The sequence below is a fragment of the Camelus ferus genome, chromosome 6, assembly GCF_009834535.1.
Source record: "Camelus ferus isolate YT-003-E chromosome 6, BCGSAC_Cfer_1.0, whole genome shotgun sequence".
Lineage (NCBI taxonomy): Eukaryota > Metazoa > Chordata > Mammalia > Artiodactyla > Camelidae > Camelus > Camelus ferus.
This window is the reverse complement of record NC_045701.1, coordinates 55,282,722-55,291,172: the sequence shown is the minus strand read 5'-3', so window position 1 is coordinate 55,291,172 and position 8,451 is coordinate 55,282,722.

Here is an 8,451-nt window from a genome sequence, read left to right as displayed (position 1 = left end):
GCTGATGGATGAACCTCTTTTGCTGTCTACCTTTCCTGAGTCTTCTCTCTCCTATTCGATTTTCATTTGTTTCCTTTGGCCCAACAGCAAATTGGCTGCCACACCTTCTTCTAAAGAGCCCTGTAAAGGGAAGGTTCTAGCTCAGTGGTAGAGCACGTGCTTAGCATACACGAGGTCCTGCGTTCAATCCCCATTACCTCTGTTAAAAAAACAAACAAACAAACAATAAATAAACCTAATTACCTCCCCACCAAAAAAAAAAAAAAAAAAAAAAAATAAAGAGCCCTGTAGGCACCAGTCTCCTAGTGGCAAACCTTCTGCTTTCATCCCAGCTTGCAAGACTGTGGAGGTTGATACCAGCAGGCAGGCAAGCAGGGGCCCTGTCGGGCTGCATCCCCTCCTCAACAGGCCACATGCATTCCAGAATTTGGTTCCATCCAGCTCCTTAGCTCAGGTACCCAGCTGTGTAGGATCTCCCTCTGCCATGCCTCCCACTGCTGTCCTGACCCAGTTCAAGCCCTCATGCCTCTTACTGAGATGATCTTAACCATTTACTTCCTACTGAGTCTACCTGCCGCTGGTTGTGGTCAGAGGTAAACCTGTTTGGCCCTAATCTCAAATTTATGAGTAGCCTCCGACTGGGGCTACCACCCAACCCATGAGTCCTTATAATCGGGGACAAGGCCAGGGAAACACAGGCCATTCAGTACCCCGTGTCAAACTCCATCCAGATGAGCTGGACTGGGCCACAACTGAGGTGGGAGGCCTCATTTGGATCCAAAGCCAATGGTTCTCTCTCAGCCTTGGCTTCAATTAGAGTCATCTGCAGAGACTTAAAACATTCTGATGTCCAGCCTCCACCCCTTGAGCTTCTGATTTAATTAGACTGGGGTAAGGCTTGAATATGTTTACTCTTTCTTACAGAGTGAACTTTTATATAAGTGCCAAAGTACTTTTGTACAAAAAAGTGTTACAAGGCCTTCATTAGTATATTTTAAATTATTGCAAATCTTCATTGAACTTTTGTTGGGGTTTGTTTTTTTTTTTCTAACAGAGGTACTGGGGATTGAACCCAGGACCTCTGCATGCTAAGCACGTGCTCTGCCGCTGAGCTATACCTTCTCCCTTCATTGAAGTTTTAATTGTGCAGTGTTCCACAGAGCACACATATTTAACCAGTCACCTCCCATGTGTTGAATATTTAGTTTGTTTCCAATTTTTAGCTATTATAAAAGGAAACGTAACGAGAGCAATCTTCATAGAAGTATCCCTTGTTTGAGGCATTTGTCCTTCATTAGGAGAAATTTCCAGAAGGTTTATTACTGGATAAAATAGTGTGAAAATATTTTAGACTCTGGATAGTGTCTAATTGCTTTTCAAAAGGCTCTTAACCAATTTACACTCATTCCAGAATGGATGAAAATTCCCATTTTACCCAGCATTGGTCATTTGCTAACATAACAAAACATTATTCGACATATCAATTTATAGTCTTTATTTGAGGCTGTTGTTTTAAAAAGCCTGCCCAGGCAGTTCTAAAGTGGAGTCTGGATGGATAATAGCAGTAGGCTTGACTAACAGTTGGCCAGGTGCTAGGGTCCCTTTTCCTCCGCCCCTGGAGATCTTGTGCTCTGATGGCAAAGGCCCAGAAAAAGAGCCCCAAGAAAGTGGGCACTGAGGAAAAGAGGAGGTTTCCTCCTCAGGCCTCGAGCCAGACAGGGCCCAGCCATCCTCCCTGGGCCTGCCTAGGGAGGGGCTCTTCTCCTCCAGCTGCCTTGGATTGGAAGTGACCCAAAGAGAACCAAGAGTATATGACCCCAAAGAGGGAAAACAGCAAAAATAAAAAATTCCATCACGCATAATCAGGAGCTTGGGGCCTCTCCCGAAATTCTGGATGAGTCTACTTCCCAGCCTTTGCTCCTGAACTCACAAAAGCCCATCAAATGTGCCTCCTCCATATCTCATCCCCATAGCCTTGGTTTTTTAAATTGCTTTTGAAATTATTAAAGAACTATTGGACAGGGGAGAGTATAGCTCAGTGGTAGAGTGCATGCCTAGCATACATAAGGTCATGGGGTTCAATCCCCAGTAACTCCATTAAAAAAATAATAAACCTACTTACCTTCCACCCCAAAAAAAATTAAAAAAAAAGAATTCTTGGTACAGCATAAACAAACAATACAGAAACAAATATGGCAAAATTGGAAAGTTCCTCCTCACCTCCCTACTTCCATTCCCTTCCCCAGAGGTAACCTGATAAGTGTGTATCCTTTCAGAGCATTTACCAATGCTAGTGTGTGAGACTGAGTGTGTATGCATATAGGATTTTTTAAATACATAAATGGCATCATGTAATGAATAGTTATCTCCAACTTGCCTTTATCATTTAACTTTAAAGCGTAGACCCCTTCTGTGTTAGTTAATATAGAGCTGCCTCATTCTTTCTCACAGCTGCATGATGACCCGTGGTACATAATGAGCATATAATTTAACACATTTTGTTACTGGATGCTTCGCTTGCTTCTCATTTTTCTCTGTAATGACAATGCTGCTGTGATCTCCTTTGTGTGTATATTGTTGTGCCATCTGCCTGGCTTTGATGACTGCCATTGCCAGAAAACTCCCGGTGTTGGGCTCCAGACATGCATACCCTCGGGCTTCTCTGCTACCTCCAGGACTCATTTAGACCCTGGAAGAACACCACCAGGCTCAGTCCTGACTTCGGCTCTCATCCTATTGTTCTGCTGTTGTGGTCACAGGATACTTTATGGCCCAGCTTCTAGAGTTCTGACAACCCCACCATATCATGGAAAGGTGCAAAAAAGTACAGCAAGTGTCCCTCTGCCATTGGGAGGAGAAAACGAGGGCCGGCTCCTCCAAATGCAATCCAGCCGGGCGAAGTATGAAAGTGGCTCTCTATCAAAGTAGTTTCCAAGATTCTCATTCTTTTTGTCCCTGGGATGGAGTGTGGAACTGAAACAGCAGTGAATCACTGACATAGGAGATACAGGGAGCTGAAGTGGTGGTAGAAACTCTCCAAAGCAGCAGAGGGAGCCATGGAGTATGGGGGTGTGTGTGTGTGTGTGTGTGTGTGTGTGTGTGTGTGTGTGTATTTAGCCGTGGACCAAGTGTCCTTGGCCCATGGACAGAGATAGCCAATCCTTGATCTAATATGTTGTACTTTTGTCCTTTAAGATTTTTAAGCCCTCTGGTCCTGCAAGAAGCAATAGGGCTAATGAGAAGCAGGCTGTATTCTGGGAAACAGGAAGTCTGGTTCCATTTATGACTTCACCAGGCCCTACCATGGAATTTTGAGCAGCCTCAGTTTGCTGGCCCGTGCTTCAGGTCTCTTTTGTCTAGCGGTGCCATCTGCACCTTTGAGATGCAGGGATTAGATTTCCTGTTTTTCCCATAAGACAGTGCTAGTGTCATTGGCTGTTCAAAATGGGACAAGTAGGAGAGCTTTGCCATTTGGAGATGTGTGCTGTGTTTGGCTTATCCTGTTTGCATGTTCCCTTCTTTTATACTTTTTTGGACACACAGAAAGAACATATGTTTGTAGTATTGGAGGCAAAGGATGAACTTCCTGTGTGGCAGCCCTCCTGAAATGTGTTCTTGCATGCACAAATGCAAAGGCAGATGTTGACCTGCTCTCTCAACCCTTTGGGAACTCTTTGGGGAATGGTGGTGTGGTCACTGTCAGAGCAGAGCAACAAACAAATCGGCTTTAATCAGGGTTGAGCTACATTTGGGCAATACTAAAGTTGCTCATAGAAAAGTAATTTATTTAGACAAGTCAGGATGTTTAAGGTTTTTATTGAAGTGTTACATACATGCAGAAAAGTGCATGCATTATAAATATACAGCTTGGTGAATTTGTACAAAGTGAATACACCTATGTCACCCAGGTAACCACTGCCTAGGTCAAGAAGTAGAACATTAGTGGTATCCCAGTAGACCCCTGTATCCCCCCTCCCAGTTACTAACCCTTTGGAGTATAACCACTAGCATTTCAACACTTTATATTAATTTTGCCTATTTTTGAACTTTATATATATTTATGAAATTTGTTCATTTTGCATAGATCTTGTTCATTTATTCTCATTACTACATGATATTCATGATAGAAATATACCCCAGTCTACTTATCCACTCTATGTTGATTTGGGGTTGGTTTCCATCTGGGGCTATTTCATATGATGGGGCTACTTCATATGATGCTGCTATGAACAGTTTGGCGCATACCTTTAGGTGCCTGAGTGCCTGCATTTCTGCTGTATACATTCCTGTAAGTGGAATTGCTGGGTCAGAAGGTTTGCATACATTCAGTTCTTCATAGACCTTGGAAATAGCAGTTAGCAGATGAGAGTTAGGAATGTATTTTTGATAAGGGACAGCGCAGAGGTCAAAGATCAGAGCACAGGCCTCTGGTCCCCTCCCAGGCTTGGATTACAGGGGAGCCAGAGCAAACCACTCACTCTCTGTTTCCTCAACTGTAAATTGGAAATAATCAATACATGTCCTGCTCTTTTCTGTGCGTGAAAGCCCTCTGCAAAGTCTCAAATCACACGAATGGAAGCTGTCATGAACACGGAAGCAGGGGAGGGAGACTTTTAATTATTAATGAGAATGGAAGAATAACTATACTTATGTGAGTTTCCATTTCCAAATAAGAGTCCAGAGATTAGATTAACTGCTCTGCTAGACAGAGCTGTATTGCCAAAGGGACCTGTAGTATTATTCTCTCAAACTCGGACACAAAGAGTAACCTCCCAAGCCTGTCCTCCTCTGTATCTCACCAGAAGTTTCCTCACCTACCTGGAACCCCAGGAGTCCTCCCATTTCTTCCTTTCAGTCACCAGATGCCCTGGCTTCCTCCTTCCTCCTGCATCAGTCTGAGTTGGCCTGATCTGGAAAAGCCGTTTGATTTGGCTCTGTCTGGCGGGACCAGTTGTAAAGCACCAGGAAAGCCAAAGGACATGAACATTCCTTGTCCTCTTGCATTATTGAACATAAAGTTTGAGTATTGTCAGGGAGGTGCTTTCGTCTCACAGTAGAACTAAAAGTTCACAGGCATTTATTCTATCAAAGGTTGTGCTATGCTCACTCAGGCACTTTAAAAAGTAATAATTAATTGAAAGTATTAAAACCTCTTGCATCTTATTAGTTTCCATGCAGATAGTCACACAAGTAGATGGCAGTGCCCTCTTCTGGCCAAGGCCACACTTGCATGGCTGTGGCTATCATACAGGGATTGTGGCTGGGGACTGACTGTACGCTTGAGAGCTGGCTCATCCTGGGGTTAGTCTTGGGTAAATCACATTTGGGGATCCACCCTCCCTTTCCTCTTCAAAAAAGAAAGATCAAAACTGTGAAGGTTAATTTTATGTGTGATTAACATTTAAATTGGTTCTTTTTTACCTTCCAAATGTGGGTGGGCCTTATCCGTAAAAGCAAACACTGAGGTTTCCCAAGAAAATTCTGCTTCAAGGGTGCAAAGTAGAAACTCTGTGTTTCCAGCCTGCAGATTTTGGACTGAAGACTACAACATCAACTCTTCCCTGAATTTCTAGCCGCCAGTCTGCTCTACAAATTCCAAACTGCTCAGCCCCCACAATAGCATGAGCCAGTTCCTTAAAGTAAAACTGTGTGCGTGTGTGCACGTGCGCACTGTTGACCCTTGAACAATGCAGGGTTTAATGCAGGATATATTTGGCCCTGGTAGCCATGGTTCCTTCACATCCATGGATTCAACCAACCACAGACCACATAGTATGTAGTACTGTAATATTTACTGTTGAAAAATATCCACTTCTAAGTGGTGGATCCATGCAGTTCAAACCTGTGTTGTTCAAGGGTTTCAACTGTATGTATGTGTGTGTTATAAATATATATGTGAATATATGTATTATCTCCTAATTGTTTTGTTTCCCTGGAGAACCCTGACTAATACAAAACCTAAGTCCAAATTCCATTTTATATCAGTGACATCTTATTTGAATATATTGAACATAAAGGGACATGATGTATATAGCAAGTGATGTTCTGAGTCCAGGTTTAAGTCCCAGTTCCATCTCACTAGCTTCATAAACTAGCTACTTAATTATATTTAGCCTTGGTTTCTTCATTTGTATAAAGGAGAAAACAGTAATATTTACTGAATAGGCAGTTGCGAGGTTTAAATAAGAGAAAACGTGCATAGAAAAGTCTCTGGCTCAGAGTAAGTTCTCAATAAATGTTAGTTATTATTATTATTATTAGGGGTATTGAGGGGAGTTGTCAAAGAAGGAGATTTACAGAGTAAGGGGTATCTGGCAAGGGAGCCAGTCTGGTTCATCTCCCCCTTTGTCTCCCCAAACTCTCATATACAGGCAATCTCTGCTTTTTACCATTTGTTCCTGGGGGATATTATAAAGCAGTTTCTTGTAGAGTGTCCTGTTTCTTTCCATAAGAACCCAATCAAGATTAAAAATTGGATTCCAAATTAAGGACCAACACAATAGATAAAACCATTATTGTGTTACAGAAGCGAAGTTCAACAAATCTTTAATTATGTAAAATGGCAAAATTATTCTTTACAGTCTTAATATGAGGCTTCCATAAAATTTAATCTTCACTCCACAATACAACTTATCATCAATTAAGTTAGCAGTTTTGCCTTCTGACAATTTAGGACTTTCACGAGATGGTTTAGTTGGTCAAAACCTGTTTTTAAAGCAGGCCAAATGGTTAAAACTAGGTGGAGGGATTTTGATTATATATATATATTTATGTTTCCTTCAGTGATTCATCAGAAGGACCCATGAGACCCAATAGCAGGCTATAAACTCACTGAGATTTATGATAGCAAAAGATACAGAGCAAAAGCAGCAGGAAAAAAGGGGGCCCGGAGAAGTTCAACACAAGCTTCTAATGTCCTTCCTTGTCCGAGGCCACACAAGAATACTCTCTCTCACGGTTAACTATGGGGAAGTAGGTGAAATGTCTTTGCCCATAGAAGCTATTTGAGTCTCAGAGTCCAAGGTTTTTATGGGGAGCTGGTCAAATACGTATATCCTGCTATGCAACCAGCCATGGCAACCAAAACGCAGGACCCTAACAATAAAACCAGGTGCAGATCACTGATTTTGATGTTTGTGCAAAGCAACCTGACAAACAGGTACAGGATGGTTCATTGCTCCAGGTGTACATAACAAACCCATCAATCACTAACAGAAAGAACACTCTAAGGCCACATTCCCATTGGTTGGCTAAGGGTTAATCATGGGTCCCTTGAAGACAGGTAGGGAGAAAGCAGCCAGACCTGCTGTGTTAAGTCTTTCCTCACAGTCTGTATTTCTTAAAATGTCTATAATTGACCTCTATTACTTTTATAATCAGAAAGGTAACCATTTATATAAAGGCATCCAAAATTAGTGATTTCCCTTTTTAGTTGTTTAATTATGCTGCTTTGTAATCTCAGTACATTTCCCTGTAGTTAGCAGAGCTGACAGAAATAAAGTCACCCTGCTAGACACTACACGGATGGCAGTGGATAAGGCAATGTCTGCTCAGTTTCTTCTGATTGTCTTGTCCCCTGCCTGATGGGACTGCCTTGAAGCAGAACTTCTTTGGGTCCATTTACATGTTCCAATCTCCTTTAGTTTACGAAGAGGCTTCACATCCTTCGCCAGCCCCTCCCTTCTCCAGCGACCCCACAGAAGCACCAGGACTCTGTATCTAGAGCATTGCCCGTACTATTGGGTGAATGGTCTGGCTTGGAACCTGGCAAGAGATAAGTTTCAGCTTCACCAAAATTGCCCCTTCTTTCCCCTTCGGTTACTCTTTGGAATTTGGGAGGTGGTGTCTGTCTTTTCATTGGACTGCAAATGCCTTGAATCGTGTTATCCAGTGGTTATGATTGTGGGAAATGAAGTCATCTGGTCCAGGGTTTGAATTCTGGCTTAGCATCTCACTGGCTTGTGTAATTTGAGTGAGTTAACTTACTGGAAATAATAGTATCTCTCGCATACAGTTACTGGGAAGATGAAAGGAAATAGTAGCTCCTAACTAGCCTAGTGTTCAACATTTTGAAATGTTCGATAAAAATTGGCTATTATTTTTTAAATAGGTACTCCATTTGTTTTGGAAAACTCTATTCTCTGATCTCTTAACAGTTTTATTGAGGGAATTAAGACTCAATACAGACTGTACATGTTTAAAGTATACAATGTCCTAAGTTTTAACATGTACACACCTGTGAAACCATCCCCATAATCAAATTAATGAACATATCCATAACCCCACAAAGTTACCCTATATCTTTTTGTAATCCTTTTCCTGTCCTCAGGCAATCGCTGTCTACTCTCTGTCTCTACAGATTAGTTTGCATTTCCTAGAATTGGATATAAATGGAATCATACAGTTTGAACTCTTTTTTTTGTTGGCTTCTTTCACTCAGCATTATTTTGA